Consider the following 26,838-nt stretch of genomic DNA (forward strand, 5'->3'; position numbering starts at 1 on the left):
ATAAGGAATAAAGTTTTAATCAGCCACAGGTACTTTAAGTGTTATTAAAAATCATGACCTTTTTCCCTTATTAAAAACAAGAGACTGAAAGTATTTCAAAGTCATATTTAAACCTCTGCTGTACTGAAATATGATGGGAGTTTATTATGTTACTTGGCTGTGTGTTAAGGGAGATTACTGACGTTCTCCATAGTACATAAAATTAAGGAAACAACTAAAAAATGTTTTGGTTACCTCTCAGACTTGCAAAAAGAAGGCATTAAAAGTGACCAATTTAAAAAGTAAAGTATTTTCTTATTAGAAACAAAATTAAAGTTGTATTCAACCTGCTATTTCAGCCTCCTATCTCAATATAGGGTCCGTGAAAATTAATTATATTTCTAATCTCTGGAATCAATTTAAATTTAAAAAAAAAAAAATGTGGAAGAAAAGAGAACCAATCCTGAAATGCCAGTTAGTAATCCGATGTGATGTAAACATCAAACAAGATTCTCGGGGTCTAACTATACCGTGCCTTTCTGTAATACAAAAGAAAGGTAATCCACAATTATGGGCTCTAATTGTTTAATGAAATGTTTATTTGTATTTCTAACTCTCTGGGTGAAATTCAATCCCCTAACTCACATGAAGCCAGAATAACTTGGGATCTATGCAATGGCTGTATAAAGGGACTGGTGAGGTGAAATTCATCCTTCCCAGTCTGAGGCTCATGACTACTCTGCACCACTCCAGTTCCCCAGCCAGCTGCTCTCATTTGTGCCTTTGCAATGCTTGGTTGGGAATGGCAGTTGCAATCTCTCCCTGCAGTTTATAGAGCCTTGCAGCTGGTTTTGGTGTCCTGTGACTGCAATTTATAACTTTTCTTGTCCCTCCTTAACTGAATATCTATCCAGAAAAAAAGGTGCTCCATACTTCACAAAAGAGTTAAAAAACAGTGAAAAAGGAGAACATTTTTCTGACTGCACCACAGTAGATGAAACTGGTGTGGTAATGGCTTGGAACATCCCTGATTTCCAGGTGTCAGACATAAAAGCAGAAACCTTTAACATTCACTCACAAGTGAAAAGCAAAAGAGACGAGACATCTAAACAGAAAGCCACAGTGATATTTTTAATGTTAATTTCTTCTTTCTATCCATGAAAGACACAGTCTTTAGCATATGTAACTCAGGTTTTATTTTTAAGTAATATTTGTGAGAGAGGAAAAAGAGTGAACAAATCTATATGGGCCATCGTTTTTGTGTTCATCTGTGTGCATTACAATTGCCAAAGTAAAGAAGAGCTGTGGAGATGGACTGAATGATGAAGCTGACAATTTCCCTTCACACTCTCATGTAAGAGGAGACTTGAATGGAAATTTACACCCTTTTACAAGTAAAGTTTTGGTCCATTTTTCTAAAAATTGTGAAGAAGTCAACACTTTGGAAGCTTTGGTGAAAGTACTGGCCTAAGTCGATCATGTTTTATCAAGTCCACAAATTACAGGTCTTTATTTTTAACTTGCAAGAATGAGGGTTCCAGGCCAGATATTATTCTCAGAGTCACTGAGCATTTCCTCTTTGACTTCAAACACCCCATACAACAGCATGTGAACAATACTATTGGACTGAACATTATCTTGTTTCAGCCCATGTGGAAGAGTTCTAAATACATGCTATCAATGCTCTTGCAAATCTCTGACAATCATCTATACATCTATATTCTGCAACAAATAAAACACTTTTATCAGCCCATCAAAAGAAATTGTTCAATTAGACCATTCCTTTTAAAGGAGACTTAAATTTAAAGCTCTTAACATGGATGCGCAAATCTTAAAAAAAGCCTTCTTTCTCTATCTCCTGATAGAGTGAAGCGAAAAAAGAGTGACAGTACCTTGAATGAGGACTTTGAGCAGGTCCTTCTTAAGGAAAGTTGTTTCTTACTGAAAGCCTTGGTGAGTGTCTAATTACTTCCTTTAGAGCCACTTTGAATTGAACCATAAGATTCCAATGTGTATTGAATTTAAATTCTACTTATGGGCTCTGCTTCCTTTGATTCTGCATTTCTAGCGAGGGGAGCTCCTTACACCACATTAATCATAATATATGGAAGGGCTTCCGTGTTTGCATCTGCAGTGCACTAAGTTGTCCCTGAAGATAAAAAAAAATCCCCCTTGGAAGAAAAATCTCATTCTAAACGAAGATTTAAATTGAAATTATTGGAGAAGTTAAGAGGAAAAGATATGCCCAGTAAAATTAGAACAAGCATTTAAATGGAAGAGGGTATCTTTAATTATTTTCTTCCTTGGCATAGCAGCAAATCCCATGATATGATAACTAAGGATACTTTGGGGGGTTAAGAGCCCAACAGCAGAAAAGCTAATGGGATTTTTTTTTCAGACAGAGGTTAAAGTGATGGTACTGTAAGTAGGCTGTCAAGCTATCTCTGCTCACCATCTGCTACATATTAATTTACAATAGAGAGATAGGTGAAGTGGATGTTATTCTTCAGGAGCTATATAAATGTGTAACTTTCTCAATTAGTATTCACTTCAAATGAAGAATAAAATCCCATGAATCTCAGACCACAAGCCAGGCAGTATTATGTTTAAATGGTAATAGTATATCTATAATATGCAGCTAGAGCTGCCGTGTATTGCCAAGAACAGAGTCCAAAAGGCTAGGCTAATCCCTTTACCATTAACCTCCTGAGATGTCTTTGTTTTAGATAGGTATGCAAAATGGAATAGAATAGATGTGTGTTTCCAAAAGGTGCTTTTCTGTTTTCTTTCTGGTTTTGTTTTATTTTTTTTTTTCTTTCTTAGTGGGAATGTTGCACTGTTTGTGGGAAACTATACTTTCTGTAAAGGCATTAATTTCCACTTTCACCAAAATCAGATCAAGAAAAGTAAAGAACTACTTAAGAAAAACAATCTCTACTGTCTCTCATTCCTGTGTGAATCATATACTAGTTGAAGAAAAATAGAGGAGAACTCTTTAATTTTTGTGTGTAGGGAGCCAGCAGCTACTTGTAAAAGTGGGACCAAAATTATCTTTTGCACTGTAATAGCAACACAGACCCCTACCCTATCTCCTGGACACATGTGAGACTCGTTAATTCTCTGCCTCCCTGAATGAGACTGAAAACCCTTCTCTTTAAATGCTAATACAAGCACCCTGAGTGTGGAAATGTGGGCTGTGAATGGTTTGTAACTCTGTTGGAGATAACTGTTAAAAAGTGGTGAGGTTCTTCTTTGGTAACTAAAAATTTTGACTGTATTATGATATAAAAAATGTCCCCTTTTAGATTCACAGATATTTTCCCTGATCTCTTCAGTATTTACTGTAGCATGAAGTATTGGTTAATGATTAGCAGTGCTTTAGTGAAAATGTTAATTAGACTTAGGGTAATCATAGCAGACCTGGCCTTGGTTTAGGTAGAAAAATAGCTAAAATCTGAAAGAACACTTTATCCAAAGTTAGAAGCACATTTATTTTCCTCATGCATTCATTGCCCAGAGAATAGCCTAGAATTCACTGCCCAAAATTTATTGCCAAATAATATGGCATCTCCCGCCATACCAGTCTTTTTCATACCACAACCAGAAGTTTCAGGAGAACTCCTCCTCTTCTGTTGAAGGAAAAATACTAAATTCAGGGACAAGTAGAACTGTGCTCTAGCTTTCATGATAACTCCTGTGCAAAGCCAAGGTGGTAACCGCATGTGAGCAGCAGAAGGCACAGGATACGGCTGTGGCACTGCCTCAAGTGGGAAGCGTGGGAGTACAGCTCTTCTGCAGACAGCAGCTGTAATGGTGCGGTCCACCTCGGAGGCAGGTTTCTTTATAACACACAGCCATCTCCTGCTAAACATCCAGAGCAAAGGTGGTATGCTCAGACATAATTTAAAGGACTGTGACATGAAGAAAGGGTTATGATGTTTAACTTATAGGCCATCCAAATGTTATAGGCCCAAGAAAGTTCCTATTAGCAATAATTCAAGTCCATCGAGGAGATTTGACATTCAAAACTGATGAACACTAATCCCTCGAGCCTTCTCCGACCCAGCCATGCTCAGGCCACTTGGTAACCTGAGTGACCCAGGAGTCAAACCATGATAACCCTCTTCAATTTGAAGAGCGGCTTCTCCCCATCTGTCTGAGTTCCGACTCTGCACAATAAATTTCCCAAAGAACATAAAGAGCCATCTAGTGTATATCAAATCAATATCATTGTGGCTTGCAGCGATATCTGAGGCTACAGTTCACAAAATAAACTAGGCCAGGGGCTGGATTTCTGCCCTTGGCAATCAATCAGACTCACTGGGTCATAGATTTTAGTGTAAATTAACACAGCAGAAACAATCATGCTCCCCAGATGATGATATAATACAGTATTTGCTTTTCTTTTTCCCCCCATTTCATTGCTCATGCTCGGCGGCTAAGCTGTACTGAACAAGAATAATAAAAAGCAGTGATTAGAAAGGTGGTGGTAATCATAAAGCAGAACATTAATATTCTCCTGACAAATGTATATAAAATGCACATAAAATATGTACACAATATTAAAGGGAAAAAGGAGAGGGAAAATAGCATTGAGTCACTGATGATTCAAATACATTATTTTTGCTTAAAAATTTTAGAAGTGATCTTGTAAATCATTGCAAGTGGTTATCATTTTATTTTATTATGGATTTTAAATCCAAAGATGCTAAATGCTCTGTTATTGTCTTTGTATACTTCTTCCCATACACGGTATGGAGCACACTGACAACTCCTTTCTCCGCTTGCGATCTGGGCTTTCCCAATATTTACCTGAGCATTGCCAGCACTTTTCCCCAGAAGAGTTTTCATTTTTTCGTCTGTAGTATGTCATTGTTACAGGAGAAGAGGCATCTAGTATTTCATGACACCCACCTTTACGCAAATCTCATCTTTTGTAATTTTCCCAGAATTTGCCACATATGAAAGCCTTGCAGGAATTACTATAATCTCTAATTTTTCAATTGGCGTAAGATAGTGTATTGTCTTTTCTGTCAGAACCTCAGGAAGAAATGTCAATATTTTCAGCATTAGCAGGACATTTTTTGAATTATAAACACCCATCTTGTAATGTTTTATCTTATACATCTTCTCAAAATATTTTACAGAAAGGAAATGCAGTGCACATAAAGGAGACTAAGTAGGGTTCTTTAATTTTTGCAAAGCCAGCTGGATGTTTGGTTAATGCAACGGAAATTTCTGGTAAGCAATCATTTTATTCTTTAAGTATTCAAACCTTTACATTACTGTTCTGATAGTGTAACTGTAGTCAGAATGTATTTATTTGCAAAATGTTTAATTAGTTTATACAAACAATGTTTAGTTTAGATATAATAAAATACTAATGTGTACAAAAGCGACATGGTACGGATTAGAACTGTGTGAGAATAATAACTACCATGCAGGAGTAGTTTCTGTTGAATAGTCAGAATAATAAGATTTATCAAATAACAGTTATAAGCAGGAATTCATTTCTTAGATTAAATTTATCCACTATTTTCTGCCAGGGGCATAAAGAAACAGAAGCTTCAAAGGTAGCTCTCTTCTGAGATGATTAAAGGCAAACTATACCTCCTTTAGTGACAAATCTACTCTTCTGTTCTCTGACTAAGGAAAGGAGCTGGATTAAGAGGCTGCAGAACTGGAGCATCCCTTGTGTACTCTGGTGTGTCCAATTTAGGAAAGCTCCTAAGTAGTTGCTGTAAAGCAAACATACAATGTAGAACTGAGGCATCTGCCATCACAACAAGGTGACAGATATTCACTTTCCTATGCAGTGGGGATTTCAGCTGAACTAGCAAAATATAGCAAGGCTGCATAGTATCCCTCCATGATAACTGTGAAGGAATCCCGTCTCACTGACTCATTCTCATGTTGTTCAGTGGGTACTTCCTATGTGACTGAGGACTTGTCCCTGGAGAGAATAAAATTTCTGAGAAAGAATTAGTGAAATTTACAGTATTAGTAACAAGCAACTGAACAGTTTGTGTAAGGTAAAGCAACCTCCTCCTCTTCCCAAAAACACTCAAAAGCAAAAAAACCCCAACCAACCCAGCCTATAGGTTGAAGAAATAATTTCATTTCTTCATGATAATCCACCCATTTTACAAGTTACACCCAAGTTACAAACTCTTGCAAATCATTATTTTGGTTTTTAAATTTAGATTGCTCAGAACAATTCTGGTTGTGTACCACTATATCAGCTGGTGTATTCTGACAACTACTAGACTGCCCATTTTAGGGCAAGATTACCTTGAGATAGCAACCACCTTCTGTGTTTGTTCACAGTAATTCTATGTTTAGTTTAAGTAGTTAAAAATATTTTCTTTTAATGTCCAAAATGTAGCAATTAACTCTGTTGGTGCTACATAGAAGTTAGTATTATATATCAACTGCTGATTTTTACCTCTTTTATAAAAAAAATTAGGAACTTATATGTAAAGAAATTTAGCTGAATAGATTCCTAGGGCTCTACCCTCCATCTCAGAAGGAAGAACATAGAAAATGTCTCAGCAAATTTTATTTGACCCTTTATGAATCTGTATTATGATACAGACCTTAATTATGTAGTGGCAGGCTATTTTTTCATCAGACTGCTCCATTCTTAGCACAGGCTGGATGCACACAGGAGCAGAATTAAGATCTCACAGAGTACCATAAATCTCATCTCGCCCAACTTGCTCTTTCTGGATTTTGCCCCCTAAGCATCATTTCTCTGACCTATTTTTCAAGCACTTAAAAATAATAATTTTCTTGCCTCCATATCTTTTCTGCATTTTGTCAACAAAAATGGGGTCTTCATTTAATGACGTCTACATGAAACAGTTTTGCATCTTTGGAGTGCTACAATGATAGTAATCCCTAAATAGGAAGCAAATGCTATCTGTCCATATACTGTGCTGTGCAATACAGTAGGCTGTATGAGAAGTCAGCATTACATCATTTGTGCACTTTCCAGCCTTGTAATGTCCTTTCAGTGAACCTGAACTGAGTGTTGAGCTTATAACAAAAACTGAAACCCAGGGAGTTACTTGTGGTTTAGGATTTTTGCACAGCTTAAATATACACATACTGGGAGTCATTGCAACAGGCCAAAGATGTGTTTCAGCCACTTGTGAGGTAGTAATGTTAATAGGTAAAAAATTTGTTTCCTAACATAAAAATTCTTCCTTCCTCCATTTTAGAGTTTGGTAGGTTGGGTTATTTTTGTTTTGATTTGTTTGTTTTGGTGTTTTGTTGTTTGGGTTTTTTGGAGGGATATTTTTGTGTGTGTTTTTTTGTTTGTTTTGGGGGGGTTCTTGTGTTGTTTGGGGCTTTTTGTTTGTTTTTTGTTTTTGTTTTGTTATTGTTTTGTTGTGATTTTTAAATAAACACAGTACACTTGTGCCAGGCATCTGTATTTTTTTTTTTTTTTTGCATTTCTCCAGTTCTAGAAAGCAAGCATGTATTACTATGGCTGTAATTATATATACTATGCTATAAACAAGCGAATGTATGATCCACTGTGTGTATGTCTGTATAACTGTATATGAAAATAATTAAATATTCACTGGGCTAGAAGAAAGATGGGAAAATGACAAACAAATCTTACAGTTCAATGACTAGGGTACTCCCCTGGGGTGTGGGAGATTGCAGTCACAGTCCCTGCTGAGATGAATGTTAATTACATACCGGAAATAGAGCACTTCCAGCGGGAGAGATTAAGATCATTTAGTAGCCCATGGATTAAGTCACCTTTGTGGGAGATTTGTGTTCAGAGACAATTGGGATTTGATCCTAATTCACTCAAAAGGTGAGTACTCCTAGGCATTAAACAGCTCATCGCCATGGTGTCAGGAACTCTACTCCTGGCCCCTGGGTAAGTTTTGACATTGCAAGTGAGATGGGCAGAAGTGCACCTTGCTTTTTTAAGCTTGTGAGGTCTTTAGCATGAAACTAGCACTACAGCTCAGTTCTCTCAAAAGTGACAGCCCTTTCTATGAAATTCTGGGGTCTTGAGAGTTTCTGTGGTGGAAACATGCATGTCGGAAATGCAGATGCCTCCAGCATTATGTAAGGTGGTGGTGGGATAGCATGGAGGAAGGAAGAGAGGAGAATGGGAATCTGAATATTTTGTTTGAGACTCCTAAAGAAGTAGATAATTTTTCTGTATTCCCCCATGAATTTATGGCAACATAGTGCAATGCTATTTTTTCCTTTAATTTTCAATGTACACTTCTGGCCCTGACTTCTATATTTTCCTTGTCACGTTCCATGTCTGACCATGGAAGTTGATTGCTTTAAGGGACATTTTCATGGGACTAACTTTGTGATAATGCTGCCTCAAAATTTGTCTTGATATAACGCTATTATTAGGTTTTAGTAGGCCTAAAAGCCATGACTTTCCTTAGTCTGGGAAAGTCAAATGTCCATTGTGAGGGGTCCCAACATCATGAGTCAAATGGCAAGCTAGGGGAAAGAGTGTACCAGGAACCCATTATTCTTTCTCCCACCGAGATGAACAGCTGCTGCCATGTGTCAGTGTCCTTTATTTTTACACTCAAGTCAGAAAAGTTTCTTCTAAACTACTTCTACACTTTGTGCTCCATGAGCAACTGTTGAGATCACACTTCAGGCCCTTCCTACCTAACTGTCAAATACAGCTGTATAGAAACTATAATTACATCTAATGAAACATCTTGATAAATCTTCAAAAACATAAACGACATTCATCTTTTTTCTCAGATTTGGCATGAAAAGGTAAACCTCATAAAAACAGACTGAAAAGCTGAGTGAGAAACACAGTGTAAGTCCTCATATTTCTACCAAAACACCCAGATATCTCTCTTCTGTGGATTTGTTTTTAAATTCACCTTAGCATTTAAAATATTCAACCAATCAATGGAAAATAGTTTATCCAAATTATATCTTTTGTTTCCTTCTAATGAGGAAAAATGCTTCTTAAATTACAAGAGAAAACAGTTTCCAGACTCGCTAAAGCCAGGTAGATCTTTAAATCTTGAGAGAAAACAAGGTCTTATCAGATTTTAATCCTATTTTCCAAAATATAGTCATATTCTGATAACTCAGATAATCCTTAGGAGGAAAACTAAATGCTATGTTTCTTCAAGACCCAATGTCGTGTTTTAATCCAGTTGGCAAGTCAGCCACGCAGTTTCTACTCCCCACCTGCCCCTCTCCAGGAGGGATGGGGAGGAAAATCGAAAGAATGTAACTCCCACGGGTTGAGATAAGAACAGTCCAGTAACTAAGGTATAACACAAATCACTACTGCTGCCACCAATAATAATAATGATAAGAGAAATAACAAGGGAAGAGAATACGATACCACTCGCCGAAACGAGCTCGACCGAGCAGAGAGTGCCCTTCCGGGTAACTCCCAGTTACATCCCTGGGCATGACGTGCTGTGGTATGGAATACCTCTTTGGCTAGTTTGGGTCAGGCGTCCTGTCTCTGCTTCCTCCCGGCTTCCCCTCCTCCCTGACAGAGCATGAGACTCACAAAGTCCTTGGTCAGGCTAAACATTTGAGCAGTAACTAAACACATCAGTACTGGTTATCAGCACTGTTCCAAGGCCGAAAGTCAAAACCACAGCACTGCATGAGCTACTAAGAAGGAGAAAAAAATGACTGCTACTGCTGAACCCAGGACACCCAAACTTCCAATAAGCCATTTGGGACTAAGGCAGAGAAAGCAGTGACAAACTGGGTTAATCTGGTGGTTGGCCCCTCTCGTTAACTTGACAAACGTCCCTGAAATTTAACTGGTATTTTTTTCTATGCATGCCATTTTTTGTTTGGTTGCTGTAAGGGTTATTAGCATGGGTTGTTTCTTTCATGTTACTGCTTTTCATAAACTTAACTAGCAGAAACTGTGCCAAGGAAAAAAGAAAAAAAAAGTTTCATGATTTAAAGTAATAAAACGATGCAGCATTAAAATGGCAACAATCTTGCCCTTACAAAATTGGCTGATGGAAAACTAGACTAGTTGGTTACAAGCTGTATGTAAAATATAAAGCAATAAAGAGAAAGGCATATTTGCCCATTGTTTTACTGAATAACATAATAAACATAAACAACAATAAGTAAAATTTTTGAAAGTAGTGCTCTGCTTGTTTTTCTAAGTTACATTAAAAAACAGCTTGACTTAAATGGTATACCATGAGAAAATAATTTCTAATTATTTTAAGTAATATTTAGATCAATTCATAGTAATCTTATTATCTTTCATGTTTATGTCAGTATTAGATTACTTTCATGTTTGGTTAAGCTCTTTTGCTTTTTAGAATGTCAGTTTCAAAGGCAAATTGAGCATAGTTAAAATAATCAATGTCCTTTGTGGTTTCAGCATATGCAAATAACAACAGTTGAAAGAAATCTAGTTCTTCCTTATACAAACAATTAAGCTTTTACTGAAGAAAAACAGAATTATCTAGCTAATTATATCATTTATTATTGCTACCTGCATATAGTCAGTAACTTACAGGCTATTAAAGAAAACTATAGTGAAAGAGATATGCTATGAGAAAGAATAGCAGCTGAGCAGGCTTAATCCCTGTTCAGTGTTGCTCAAAAGATGTTCTTTCTTTGCTCATGCGAATTGCTCGGAGTAAACAGCAGTCTGGTACTGAAATGAGTGGATTTCACCAGTGTGAAAGATCTGCATTCACTTTCTTACCCTGCTACAGACTTTCTGTATGACCTTCATCTGATTATTTCATTGTTTCTCAGCTGTGGCCTGGAGCTAAACAGAGCTGAGGTTCTTCCTTCTTCCTCTCCTTTGCCTACAGCTAGACGGTAAGAAACTTGTATCAAGAGTTATATCTGCGCTTTGCGATGTGCTGGTGTAGCACATAGCCTGGTAGGGCACCTATCTTGGCTGCAGCCACACTTCCAGGTTGTACAGTGAGTAATGATACTAATCCAACAGACCGTCTGTACATGAAAGTACTCATTAGCTTCACTAAGATTTCCACTGGAGCCAGTGGTGAAGTGCTGACAATTTCTCAGCATGGGTCACCTACCAAAATGTTTAATGGGAGTGAAAAATACCTGGACTAATTGCTAGTGTCTTATTCTTTGTTGTTTTCTCTTCACTTTCTCCTCTTGTGCTTTGTGCCTGACTGTCATGAAAGGAAAATGAACATTTTGATAGATCTTGAGAGGCTCCATTGCAACAAAAGAAGCAGTGGGTGTAAAAGGGTGGCAACACTCAACAGGGAGCTCTCTACTTCCAGTTTTTTCATTATTCAAAGTGGAGAAAGGTGCCCCAGGTAGCTATGGTTCCTGCTGATTTATCTATCCGGGATTTTTGCTAGCAGAAGAAACCAAAGCATGGCAGGAGAGGAATTAAAGGTATGTCCAAGGCACAACTGAGCTTTTCCCAAATCCAGGAATATAAAAACGTTATTGGGACTGGTCTAAATTTTTTTTTAAAGTCAGCCTAGAGGTTTTTGCTGCTTTTCTGTCTCAAATGTAAGCAATGTCTGTCCATTGCAAGATGCTGTATTGTCATAATATCACATCACTATGCATAGGGAGCATCCATGAGATAACACTGATATTAACTGATCTGCTTGATTTTAAAATTATTTTGTTCATTGTTTTTTCTTTGCAGGAAGAAGACACTTCACATTACTTTCTCCAAACCAGTAGCAGATTGTGTTTTCTTTTCTTAATAACCATCTTTTTTAAGCTGCCTTCAAGTTTCATGTGCCTTTGCTTAAATCAGTCAGAAGGCATAGAGCCTTCTTCACAAGATCCACAGATCAGAATTTCTAAAATAGAATATTCCTGTTCTTATTACTGGAATACAAACATACTGTCAGTATATGGGAAATTTTATTGGATATGTTCAGTGGTAATACTGGTGTAGTGTTGTGTTAGCCAACCAATGCATTTTTATTTTAACAAGTTTCTCTCTTGAAGTTTTAAATTCCGGGCAGTAGCTCAGACCTCCAGACCGTTTGGTAGCTGAAGGTAAACACAAGGAGAATATTCGTCTCAGTATGTTTCACACAAGAACTTTTAGGCTTATATCCCATTTGCAGGATTTTGTGAAGACCTCCTGTAAATTGATATATAAAGTTCAATATTTTCAAAATTTCACTACCTGTTGAAAACTACTGATACAAATAAGAATCATCTAACAGGCCTTTACAGTCTTCTGTGTCTGATTATTTCTCTGCTTAATAGGACTTATGATTCTTTAGCTCCAAATTGACCAGGTGAGTGTGACACTTCTCATCACTGTGTAAGAATAGTAAAAAAACTTCACTTCCTTTTGAAAAAGAATGCTCATGTGTGTCAGAAAAATGTTTGGTAAATGTAGCACTATTTGGCCAAAATGTCCAAGTTTGTATCAAAAATCACTTTCTTTCAATATTCATGTGTATTCAGATCTAAAGTTCAGGTTACACACCACTGAAAGAGGGAGATTCCTACGTTTGCAAAACATCCCCCCCTACTTCTGAGAAAGGCTGTGCAGCAACAGTGCAGATACTAGAATCAGAGTATTCCAGTTGAAGCTTCAGAAGGATTTCCTTCTCACAAGATGGAAAATGAGTGAATCTGTTCCCTTAAATTTACATCCACGTCAATATCCCAGTGAGTTTCCAGGAGCAATGGCCATGGGACGTCATATTCACAGGCCTACAAAAATGTGATGGATAACAGCGGGATAAAGAGTTCCAAAGGAAAACATGATGACCTGGGCAGGTATCAAAATAAACAAACAAAAAAATGAAACACTTAGCAGAAATAAACTACATGTAGGAATCAACAGGTCCAATTATGTATGAAAATGCAAACTAGAAAATTTTAAAAGACAGATTTTTGCAAATTGTAAGTTCATCCTTTTTGCTGTAATGGACTGTAGGAAAATTATAGGCATCATGAACTACCCTTGAAAGATCATGAGAAGAAAAAAGTATGTGAAGCAATCTGAAAAGCAGATTTTTCAATAACCAGTCAGAAACAGTTGACTCTTACTACAGAATTCCAAATATGTAAGTCAAAACTTTTAATCATAAAATATTTGTAATATGCCAACAATGTAATCTGAAAATCAGAAAATAATGATTATTTTGTAATACCTTTTATGCAATTTGAACTTTTTTAGGCGAAAAATGCAATCATACTTAACCTGATATATATGTTCTAGGGAAAATAATCCAGAGGGGAAAATATATACAAAGAGGAATTAAAAGGGAAACTATATTCTAATAACAAATATTGTTTAGCTGCAGACTTTAAGGCATACCAAAAGACAATTATGAAGCAGGAACAAAGAAAGTAAATATTATGTGGTCTGATTGCTCTATATGATAAAAAGAGATGTTCTTAAAAAAGGTACAATGTTAGCAAGCCCAAACACCCAGAACATTTGAATCTCTGTTTAAAACTACAGACTGCAACAGTGCATTTGAGTGACTTTATTTCATGTCCCAAGGAACACCAGCTTCCTTAAAGAAAGTTATCGGCAGAAGAAGAAAAGTTTTAAGTGTTGCCAGTTCTCATTATTTTTTTGCAAATATTGAAGTACTTATTGTTCCTTTCAAATTTTATATTCCTGGAGTCAGACATTTTTCCTGAGAGCCTCATTTGACAAAAAAAAAAAACAAACCAAAAACAAAAACAAAGTTCTACATGCTGAAACTATTTTTAATTATTTAGAATTTTTTTAACTGCATTTCTGAATGCTTGCATTTGGCAATGAAGCAAGACAAAGAATTCTATAAAAAGTTGTTTGAAAAACATAAGAATAAGAAGCTAGTTAATGGCTAGCATATAATTTAATAGTCAGCCTTCATTCCCGACAAAACTAATTCTTATATAATAGAAGAATAAGGGAACACAATTTCTCTGAAACACAGATTTTACAAAACTGCAAGCAAACAATTTACCACTTTTAAAATTAACTTGTGGGATTCACTCTTGCAGTACATTTTGTCCTAAATGCTGTATTTATACATAAGATTATGTGTAAAATTATTAACAGCCAAAAAATCATTTTATTAGGAATAACTGTTTGTTTTGCCCTAACTAATGTAGAACTAAAGATATTAATCATACTTTTATTTAGGAAATAAAATGTCCCATTAATCTCAGAAAATGTGACTTATTCTATTGTGATAGAATTTGGGAATTAAGCATTTATCCTCAGGTAGCTTCAAGTGCCCAGCAGTGTTAAACAAAAACAAAACCAAAAACAAACAAAAACCCCAATCAAACAAACAAAAAAACCCCAAAACCAACCAAACAAAAAAAAACTAACAGTGTTTCAGATCATAGCATGTGTTGACTTGCATTGTGAAGGTGGTTATTCCTCTTCACTGCAGTGGATCTAAGTTACTAGCTTGGCTTGACTAGACAACCATTTGAGATCCCTTCTAACCTCACTTACAGTATGAATTATTCTATCCTCAGTCATCTTAACTAAGTACCCAAAGGTTTCGTCCACATTTATGATTTAGTTCAGCTCCTGAAATTTATCTCCCAATTTTCTTCCATTCTTGTGCTTTAATTCACACTGGGAGAGATGACCTGGATGAAACAAAATTGGAAAACACACCCTGGGAGTGCACTTATAGAGTTGCAACAGGGCATTCAGTTCATAGGGCTGCACCGGAGCTAGTCAAAATTAAAACATACTGAAAATATGTACAGTGAGGATGTTGATCAGCAACTGCTGTGCTCTGCAGATCCCCTCCTATTGGTCTATGTTACTTGTTAAAGTGGACGCAGCTAGGGCTGGCAGTAATGATTCCAAGTCTCCAGGCTCAGTTTATGAAAGAATCCACAAAATAAAGATCAAATATTGTTACTGTATCATCTGAAAGTAAAGTGGATATACTTCATTGAGGTTTTAGAAAACCTTACTGTCTGTTTGCACACAGAACAGTGTGCAAGCACCAAAATACTCAGTCATTTAACAGAGTTCATACAGGACCACAGAAATAATTTTGAGCAATTTTACTATAGACTTGTACGCTTTTCAAAAGATTGATTTTCCTTTTTTATTTCTTTTGGAAATGTTACATAGCCTCTGTACAACTATGCATAAATAGTATAAGTATCAAGTATAAATTTTCTTAACCTTCTAAAACAGATGTTATTTATGCTTAGCACAGCTACAATTATTGTGAAAAAAAAATCAAATATTGACAGCATTTTAAATAAAAATGCCTCATATTACCAGTAAGACTAATTGCTATTTCTGATGAATCACCTGTTTTTAAAATGACTTACTACACAGAAACAGATTACTAGAAATTATACATAACGCTAGTAAATTTTTGAGATCGCATGCACTCAAGCTTCATCTGAAAAAGTCCATGCTTAGTGTTGCTTTTCGAAAAGAAGCAGTAGTGCTGAACATCTTGCTATTTCACCTCTAAAGTTACTGGAACATGTCACAGTAAGACCAATCAATATTGGTTAATAGGCCAGATCTGTGTTATTAGTATTCTTTACAACCTTGACATACTTCATTTTATGTACAGATTGCCTATGAAAACTTGGGCTTATATCTTGTCTAGACAATGCCTTACATGGCCATTCAAATTAATAATGTGCCAGAATTATCCTATGTTTAATGCAGCTGTGCTCTGTATTGACTCTGAAAATTAAATTTACTTCATGGTGCCTATTGACAGCTGGGTCTCAAGCATATTTAATGGATTTGAACGGAGTTTGGGCTATAGCTTATGCCTCCAAGCAAAACGTTAATAGCTAATAATTTTCATTAAAAGTGAGAGTGTTTATCTATAAACGTTAATGTTTCTCACTATGTGATATCAGCATAAAAAGAAGTTTAAGATCACCTTTCAGTTCATTCAAAGTATCCAGAAGGAATCAAGAAAAAAGAAAAATAACTTGTTTGCTATCTTTAAATGCAATTCTTTGGCTTATTAACAGCGTATTTGCAAACATGCAGTAAGGAAATCCTATTCTAGTTGAGAGAAATAGCTTTAGTTCCAAGAAGGCAGAGACAATACCTCAAGTTGCATATGAACATAATGAAAAACCTCATACATAATATATTTATTGACAGCCCTGGAAATTGAACCTCTTTATTTATTGACAGCCTATATACAGCATACGCAGTGCAAGTTTCTTTCACTGCTGAGCCAACATGCTTTTTACCTGGATAGAAGAAACCACTTTTTCTAAAGGAAATAGAATTTATTCGCCAGATCCAGTTGTTTTTTGGATTATCTATGAAATGTCCAAAAAAGGTGCAAGCCAGTATCAGTTTTTATGTCACTTTTCTACTCTGAAATACATTCTCAAGAGACAACTGAGAAACAAATTTTATTAGCTACTAATATGAGAGTGACTTCTGACGCTAAATCTACTGGTAGACAGTTACCCATCTAATTACTGGAAAGGCTAAAAGTCTTTTAGGTAAATAACCAAACAACTTCCTTTATTGTAGTATAGTAAACATCATGTAAGCGGGTAGAAATGACATTTTTTTACCTCTCCCTCCCATCATAAGAATTTCCTGCCACATTTTCATGGTAGAGTTACAGGGCAAATGACAGTGTTTGCTTGAGATAAGGCATAAAGACTGCATGCCATTTTTTATTCCTAGTTTCCAATCCTTCTTATGCCTGAAATTACTCCTGAAAAAAAAAAAATCAAAAAAACAAAACTCGGTTTTAATATTTCTGCCATTTTTAAGCACAAGAAGAATGAAAAACATGTTTTCTAACTTTCAAGTGATAATGCATTTTCTTGGACAATATGTCAAATGAAAAATACTAAAGCTAGAAAGTTGGAAAATAGAAATGCAGATCTGCAGTATGTTTTACCCAAGGCTTTTTCTGAAATTTGGAAAACAGGCCACTTAGGAAGGACTGCACTGGGCTTTAGCAGAGATCAAAGTGGGCCTGAAATTCATATGCGTGTGCCACATGGTCTAGCAAGCTATGTGGTCTGTTAACAGATACACTGGTAATTTACCTCACATGCAGCAAAACTTTCTTTTTATGGACCTTCCAAAGTGTGTTGTGGGCAGTACAAACCACTGAAAAAAAAAAAAAAAAGAAAAAAATTCTTTTTTTTGCTTGTTTTCTCTCTTTTTGCAATAGACTCTAACATTCTATTCAAAAGTCTGTGGTAAGATTAAAAAGAAGAAAGTGTACATATTATAGAGGTCATATTTACTCAGATATATAACAGAGAAATGTTATATGCATGCACACACATATATGCATACATAGGGATACACATGCACAAACATACATAATAATGCAAAATCCAGAGAAATAGAGAAATTAATTACAAATAGAAAACAAATATGGCACATGACTCAGCTTCCTAGGAATTGTCAGAAACAGCTGCAGTCTCTGACTCACATCACAGGCAGCAATGATTTAAATAAAATAAATAAAAAGAGTAGTAGTTTGATGTGGAAGAATGTTTAAAAGATTAATCAAAAGTTGCAGGATATAATGTATATAAAGATTAAGGATGGGCAGTGACATGCAGGCCAACATGCTGCTGTACTGCAATTAAAAAGAAAGCAAGAAAGCATGACTTTCCCAGCTGGCGCATCCTCCATAGGAGGGAAACACTGTGTGATATGGTCTTAGATGAGACATGTGCTGTGAAGCAAATATACAAAGGTTTCAAAGATAACCTTAGTATTCACGTTTTCCTCTTTTGGATGGTTCACCTTACAGTTCAAGCATCTTAAGGATCAATAATATCTTTAATTGGAAACGGGGTTTTTTTTAGATTAATTCCTGGAAGATTCTTTCTCTTGGATTTTCCAGTGAATTCACTCCTGATGAGAAGTTTTCCTTTTTACAGAAGAAAATTACATTGTATACCATGAATCTTTCATATAGCTGACGATGTGAGAGATCTGCCTGAATTTAAGAGCTTTTTAAGTCAGAATCCCATGACTGCAGCCCCACTTTCTGATGACACAATCTGACTACAGTTGTCTTTCCTTCTACAGCATTTTTTTCTGCGAGAAACTGCAAGAATAGTGTGCTTTTCTCTGACAACAGTGGTTGGATATGTCTTTTATCCTCTCTGACTTATTTTGATTGCTGGCAGTCCTGCTACTCATTTTACCTTTCCAACAATCTGCGCAGACACTAGCTTTATGCTTAAGCCCAAAGAGTACAATCCCTTACCTCTTTTGTACTGAGAAGCATGATTCATAACCTGAAATGTATGTTTTTTCTTAAATTAAAAAATCAAGAAACTATTGAGGTTGAATTTATTGGAAAAGGAGCTACTTTTAACCCACAAAGACAAACGTGAATGACTTTCAATACTGAAGGTGAAACACTGGTTCAACAGTATATATTTTGATAAAATGTTGATACTAATGGTGCCTCTTGATGCCAGAAGTTTCTTTTCTTGTGAGTCTAAGCAAACAAAAGAACAAAGATTGTTTTGGTAACACTGTCAGAACTGTCCAAATTGTTCAGTTACGGTTTTTCATTCTTAAGATGAAACACAGGAAACTCAGTTAGTCTTCACAAACACAAAATAAAGCCACCATTTTTCTTTTCCTTTTTATGCATTCACCTTTAGAAACTGTCATGATTTAAGCCAGTCAGCAAGTCAACCACGCAGTTTCTACTCCCCCCCCACCTCCCCCCAGAGGGATGGGGAAGAGAATCAAAAAAATGTAACTCCCACGGGTTGAGATAAGAACAGTCCAGTAACTAAGGTATAACACAAATCACTGCTGCTACCACCAATAATAATAACGATAAGAGAAATAAAAAGGGAAGAGAATACGATACCACCCGCAGAAAATGAGCCTGACTGAGCAGAGCGTGCCCTTCCGGGTAACTCCCAGTTACATCCCCGGGCATGACGTGCTGTGGTATGGAATACCTCTTTGGCTAGTTTGGGTCAGGTGTCCTGTCCCTGCTTCCTCCCGGCTTCCCCTCCTCCCTGGCAGAGCATGAGACTCACAAAGTCCTTGGTCAGGGTAAACATTCTGACCAGCAACTGAAAACATCGGCTTTATCAGTATTATTCCCAGGCAGAAAGTCAAAACCACAGCGCTGCACCAGCTACTAAGAAGGAGAAAAAGTGACTGCAGCTGCTAAACCAGGACAGCATCCACCCCTTATTCCATACCATTCACGTCATGCTCAGATCCCACATTTTCAATATACCCTCCCTCTCATCTCAGTGCACTGTTATCTTAGTGCATGGACCAGTCCCTATAAAGCTGCTGAGTCCATTCGGTCCATGATGTTGGGCTCCATCTCTTGTAACGGTCTTTCAGGGCAGGAGAGGCTGTGTGCAGTGTGGGATCGTTGCCTGCTGATGCTGATCGTTCCTTTACCACAAAACTCATCTGGTTCTATCAGAGTTCATTCTCTGTTGGGATGATGGTCGGAGGGAAGTCAGGGCCAGCCGCTGGTGCCCTGCAGACTTCTAGTTGATGAGCTATAAAAGTATTACCTAGCAGGCAACAGCATACAGTTGAGTTCATTGGCTGTTTTCCCCTAAAATCAAATCCCCTTGAGGTATACATCGGACTTCCCCATCTTCCTGCATTACCTACCAAGTATATCTGGGTTCCTGAGCAAAAGCAGGTGGGTTTGCAAGTGGATTTGCCTTTACCTGAAGCAGGAATAACCCAGACTGTCTTCCCCAGCAAATTCTTCATGTGCACCACAGGAACTTTGTCCCCCTCTACAATATGTAAAAGTTCTGACTGGGCTGGGCCAGCCCTGTTGGCAGATCCTCTGGTGTTGACCAACCAGGTGGCCTTTGGTAAGTGTGTATCCCAATGCTTGAAAGTTCCCCCACCCATTGCTCTCAATGTAGTTTTTAGCAGCCCATTGTACCGTTCGATTTTCCCGGAGGCTGGTGCATGGTAGGGGATGTGATATACCCACTCAATGCCATGCTCTTTGGCCCAAGTGTCTATAAGGTTGTTCCGGAAAGGAGTCCCATTGTCTGATTCAATTCTTTCTGGGGTGCCATGTCGCCACAAAATCTGGTTCTCAAGGCCCAGGATAGTGTTCCGGGCAGTGGCGTGGGGCACAGCGTGTTTCCAGCCATCCAGTGGTTGCTTCCACCATGGTAAGCACATGGCGCTTGCCTTGGCCTGTTGGTGGGAGTGTGATATAATCAATCTGCCAGGCCTCCCTATGTTTATATTTCGGCCATCATCCTCCATACCAAAGAGGCTTTAACCGTTTGGCTTAATTGCAGCACATGTTTCACACTCATGAATAACCCGGGCAATAGTGTCCATTGTTAAGTCCACCCCTCGATCATGGGCCCATCTATATGTTGCATCTCTGCCCTGGTGGTCTGAAATGTCATGGGCCCACCGGGCCAAAAATAATTCACCTTTATGTTGCCAATCTAAGTCCATCTGAGCCACTTCAATCTTAGCAGCTTTATCCACTTGTTGGTTGTTCTGGTGTTCCTCAGTGGCCCGACTCTTGGGTACATGGGCGTCTACATGGCGTACCTTCACCACCAGGTTCTGCACCCGGGCAGCGATATCTTGCCACAGTGCGGCAGCCCAGATGGGTTTACCTCTGCGTTGCCAGTTGCTCTGCTTCCATTGCTGCAACCACCGCCACAGGGCATTTGCCACCATCCATGAGTCAGTATAGAGATAAAGTACTGGCCACTTTTCTCGTTCAGCAATGTCCAGGGCCAGCTGGATGGCTTTCACCTCAGCAAACTGACTCGATTCACCCTCTCCTTCAGCAGTTTCTGCAACTTGTCATTGAGGACTCCATACAGCTGCCTTCCATCTCCGATGCTTTCCCACGATACGGCAGGACCCATCACTAAACAAGGCATACTGCTTTTCACTTTCTGACAGTTTATTATATGGTGGGGCCTCTTCAGCATGCATCACCTCCTCCTCTGGTGACATTCCAAAATCTTTGCCCTCTGGCCAGTCCATGATGACTTCTAGAATGCCTGGACAACTGGGATTTCCTATTCGAGCTCGTTGTGTAATTAGTGCAGCCCATTTACTCCATGTCGCAGCGGTTGCATGATGTGTAGAGGAGACCCTGCCTTTGAACATCCAGCCCAGCACGGGCAACCGGGGTGCCAGGAGGAGCTGTGCTTCAGTGCCAATCACCTCCGAAGCAGCTCGAACCCCTTCATAGGCTGCCAGTATCTCTTTCTCAGTTGGGGTATAGCTGGCCTCGGGTCCTTTGTATCCCCGACTCCAAAAGCCGAGGGGTCGACCTCGAGTCTCCCCTGGAGCTTTCTGCCAGAGGCTCCAGGTAGGACCATTCTCCCCAGCTGCGGTGTACAGTGCATTTTTTACATCTGGCCCAGTTCGGACTGGTCCAAGGGCTACTGCATGAACTATCTCACGTTTAATTTGCTCAAAGGCTTGTTGTTGCTCAGGGCCCCATTTAAAACCATTCTTCTTCCGGGTCACATGATAGAGAGGGCTTACAATCGAAAACTCATTAAACTTTTCAAAATTGTCTCCCTTAAATTCCTGCCAGTGCTAATGATGGATGAAATGCATCATATGAAAATGTGTCCCAAAAATGTACTTTAATGGCAGATTTACTCCCTGCAAATGTCGGCAGGTTTTTACTTCATATCTCTTTCTTTCCCTTCTCTGTCCTTTCTTTATCTTTTTTTTTCGACGGGGAAAAAAGTGTCCTGTATTCTTTCGGGGCTGACCTTGTGATGGAGTGATAAAGTAGGACTAGATTCTATAGATTCCACACATTTTAAATTACTCATGGAAGTAAGCTGGGTTTCTAAATTTTACACAATAGCCACACTGTGGCAATGACTTGAAATTTCCAAGGCACATATACTTTTAAAGGAGAGACAACTAAGGCATTCCTTTTATGCTATTTTTCTCTTCCATAGTTACAGAAAATAATAGCTACAAACTTTTAATTAATTTCTGTAATACAGGTTCTGATAACATCCAGTCAAAGGCCATTTTTAATTTTGAAATAAAAGAAACTAAACAAAATGGTTTCCTAATAGCTATAATAGATTCCAGTTTGCTAGAATACATAATCTAATGAACTAAAGCACTGAAAATTCTACTAATTGTGAGCAGTTTTTAATTCTCACTATCTACTCCCAGCACAGCAGCTTCCTGTGCAAACAGGATCCCCACCATGTAGAAGAAGGTGAAAGAAATGGTGCAGGCTATGGAGCATAAGACAAATCAGAGAAAATGCGTCCTTACCTCCTCTTTGGATGCTACAATCACTTCTTTTTAATATTAGATCCTCACTGCACAACTCCATTTTCTATTTGAATCTTGCCTTTAAAATGCAAGTCAGTCACTAAACTGTGAAAAATAGTAAATACGTAAACTATTTGCATATTTGATATGGGACAGGTTTCAATACTTTGGGTTGGACCCCAAAGGTCAGCTGGTGCTGTATGTAGCAACACTCCTGAAAAACAGTGACTACAATATGTGTTGGTAGTTTGGATTTTCTAATGAAGTGTGCTTTTATATCCCTTTAAATCCTCCTAAAAATTAAGTATATTGTTTATAATTTTACCTGCATTACTTCCAATCTCCAGATGGGTTTTATTTGCATAAGAGTTCCCAAGAGGGCTCTGCTATAAAGAAGCCTTGCTGAACAAATTACAGAACTAATCATTTCTTTAAACACACATTTCCAAATAAAATAAAAGATCTATGCAGTACATCAGATGTGAAAGGTTAGCCACTATGCACAATAACAAAATAATTTAATTTTAAATAAATTACTTTGCCTTAATTAATTAGGAGGTGAACTGAGCCTCAATTCCTAACATAGTTCAGGGAGAATACTCACGCTTATGCCAAAAGACAGAGTGCAAAAAAATATGAGGCTGCAAACCATTTTCCCTTCACTAACTAGGGTGAGCCTAAAGTTTCTGCAAGCTGGGGAAGCTCTTAGAGTCAGCTCTCAAGGCTGCTTTGTATCACTACATGACAGGAAAGTGGCTATAAAGACTACAAAATTCACACTTACGTTCTTTATTTGACATTTAAGTATGGTTCCCCATCAGGAAAGAGAGCCTTCAAAAGTAGCAAGGTGGCAAAATGAACAGGATTAAATCTCTAACATCTAGAGTGAAGTTCAGCAACACATTTGAGATCAGGTTTTTTTATCCCCAACATCTGTAGCAGTCAGAGCAAGTACCAGATTTAAACTCTAATGCTTAAATTGTTACATATAGGAACAAAAGAACTGACAAAAATACCCATGAGGTATCTATCTTGATTATTTTTCACCCTGAAACTTTTCTGGAAATCATTATCATGACTGTCATTTGGAACTACAGTCACAGTCCTGTAAACAGGTTCACATGCCATTGGTGATACCTCTAGGGACTTCCAGTAAATCCTATAAATTCTTCAGAAAGGCAGAATTACTTATGTGCATAATTATCTGAGGGACAGATAATTATCTAATAGTAGTTGCTTTTAGTCTGAAGTTTTAAAGTATTAATTTATAATAGTAACAATGTATCCCTTTTAGTGCAATATGATTGCAATTGGCCTAATACGTGTTTTTTATCTTTTATCTCCTGAGGCTTGAAGGGTGGAGGGAGGGAGGAAGGAGAGGGCAGAAAAACAGTAAACCAATGACTGCTCTTATCTTTGACATGCTGTGAATAGACAGGATATTAGACTAATACCCACAAAATCACAGATAAATCATTATCTTGTCTTGATTACTACTGCCCTTTAACAGGCTTCCTTTTTTAGCCAAAGACATTAGTTCTAATTTATTTGACACAAATTTCAAGGCCTTCTGCCAAGAGAAGAGCAAAGCTTCATGAAAATGTTCTTAGCATAAATTTGGGGCATCACTTGTAAAATGAGTCGATAAAAAGAAAGAAAGGTCTTTCTACTGAAACCAGAGGATCTCCCAACTTAAAGCAGTTCTGGTTTCTATATTTTATCGTGTATTTATAATAAAGATTTAATTCACCTTTGATGTGAACTTCCTAGCAAAAGCTGAGGCTTAGAGGCTGTCTATATTATAAGCACTTAATCATAAAGTACAGGAGAGCACACTTCATGCCTTCGTATGATTTATTTCCTTACAGAATAACCTTTAGGAACAAGAAGCATTTAATTTTTTCTGTTGTGTTTCGGTACTAATTAATTTTTAAGAAGAGTCAACACTTTATTTCAGCTGTCAGGGAAATTATTTGTCTTACAGTAGGAAAATACATCACTGTATTATGAACCTCACTTGCTATTGGCGATGTTCCTAACAGCCCAGGATTCGGGTGAATAATTTCAGCATTACATGTTTGTTATGTGTATTTTGAAAAGCGTTTTTTCTGAACATTTTAGATCAATTTCTTCTGAGTGATGTGTGCTGTCACTTTCACATTTGCAGGGGTTTAACTTGGAGCAGTTAGTATTGCTTGAGTTTTGTTTGTTTAGTTTCACCTTTTTGGTACTTCTGATGTCAAGTACATATAGAAACAAATGCATTAAAAAGTATATTCTGCTGTTCTTATTACCAAGTGTCCCTTGGTGAAGAGGAAAGTGCATGCAGGAAGATTCTCCAGTCCAGCAGTGGATTTGCAGTTACTACAGTTATCATTTTCATCTTTGTTTTGGCTGGTTTCCAGTTTTTGTTATTCCTAAGGAGCTTTGTGTGTAATGAGGCTATTGTTCAATAACAGCAAGCCACATTTTCTCTCCTTCTGCTGTAGCTTTTTTAGGCCCTGATACTTGCAGTGCTTCTCATGTTCAACCCACAGTAAATTTCATCTTAGAATTATGAAATAATTTGTGCTGGGAGAGACCTCAGCTAGTTCAGCCTCCTAACTAAGCAGGGCTAACTTTAAGGTTAGATCATGTTGATCAGGATCTTGCCCAGCTGAATAGTGTGAGGCATCCCTGCCCATGGCAACGGGATTGGAACTAGAAGGTCTTAAGGTCCTTTCCGACCCTAACCATTCTACAAGTCTATGATTCTATAATTTAACCATCTCCAGTCTCTGGTTTTAGAAAAACAAAAGTGGGAATTCTTCCAAAGACACAGCTTAAAGAAACATAGACTACTTCAAGTCAACTAATTCATTACAGTATGACTTCTGCTTACATACAGTTCTGAGTTGGACCAAATCAATACTGACAAGCGCTTTAATGAATATTATTCAAGTATTTCACAAATACTTGTAATTTAATCAGAGTCTAAAAGGAAAAGAGGGAATATTATTAGTTAAATAAGAAGTTTTGAGTCTACTGCTTGTCATTTTTTTAATCCTTCATTCAGAAGAAGCACTCATCAAAGCAGTCTTTTCTCCAGAAATGATAAAATGTATTTCTATTCTAGCCTTGGTTTTGAAAAGGTTCAGATGTCTGATTAAATTCAGGGATTAGGACTAGTTCCACTGGAATAATCCAGCTGCTAAAAATCCCTATGAAATTAAATGAAGGAAATAGTCTTGAAGCCCTTATATATAATTTCTACTTTTATTCATGGAAGGTAAGACTTATTTGATTAGAAAATAACAGAAAAATAGACAGAGATATTAATTCTTATTTTCTAAATTGTGTGCAATTTTCTTTGCATAAATTATCACATTTTCAGGATTCTGATACAAAGACTGAAGTTAGATGCCCATAAATTTGGTACTGGTTTTGCATGGACCCAAATCCTAATTTACTCATCCATTGAAATTTCCATTTACCTAACTGGAAGCTTTTTGTGCTTAGGGAGTAAAATCTAACTGAAGAGTCATTTTCAGAAAAATAATCTGTTTAATGTTTAACTCAAGTATTTATGAGTAAGAAAGGCAATTTACTACAAATGCTAATGATAACATATTAACATTGAGACTTGTCATATTAATGACGATTTTGCGAAGACAATTGTTTAACAACCTTTTGCAATAGAAAGAAAGAGGGTTTAGAATAATATTACTTATTTGGATTAAATACTACATAAGTGAAATTTGCCTGAAGTAAAATTACTCTGAATAGAAAATGGAAGCTGAACTGATTGACTTTAGCAAATCTAACGGTTGAACAATCAAACCTTAACTGAAAAATATAGAGGAAACATTCATCCAGTTCTTTGTTAAAGATTCTTTTTAAAAAATTGCCAGAGTAGTCATGATAAGAGGTGTAATTAAGCAATCAGACTTTTCAGAGATACATCTGCAATAACTGCCAACAACGAAACGTCTTATTGTGGATTATGCTTCATGTAATTTAAGAAAAACAACTGTAATTGTAAGTAAAGCTTATGGCATCATACCTCATGTTTACACAGGTGTGATGTTTTATCAGACTGAAAGATTTCTTTATCACAAGAACTGTATAAAAATACCTTAGAGCATTCCCAGAAGTAATTGGACGGCTAACAAACAAGTGTATTCACCTGTTCAGAAACACCTCTGCATGCTCAGTGTGTGATATCTGCACTCTGTCACTTAAATCAAAGTGCTTTGAGTATGGAGGTAAAGTTAAGACTTTTTGAACTCTTCTGGCCTGTTCAGTTTTGTATTACTAAATGGTAAATCAACTGTTATTGGGTCCCGCATACATGCATGGCCCATGCAGCCAACTCTATGAGCAGCCAGCACACATTGTCTACATTTGTGTCAGAGTTCCTGGACATGGGGAAGTGTTCCTGTTGAAGGAGTTGATGCTGATCACACACGGGGACCCAGCTAGCAGCTGGGAGCAGCAGCAGCCACTGGCATCATCTGATACACTGGCATCATCTGATACACTGAAAGGCTGCCACCAATATCCATTATATGGGAACTGCCAAGCTGGACCAGGCAGAAGAAGATAGCTGCAGTTCAGGAAGTCCACTTATAGCTCTCCTCTTTGCTTATCAA

The sequence above is a fragment of the Psittacula echo genome, assembly GCF_963264785.1.
Source record: "Psittacula echo genome assembly, chromosome: 2".
NCBI lineage: Eukaryota > Metazoa > Chordata > Aves > Psittaciformes > Psittacidae > Psittacula > Psittacula echo.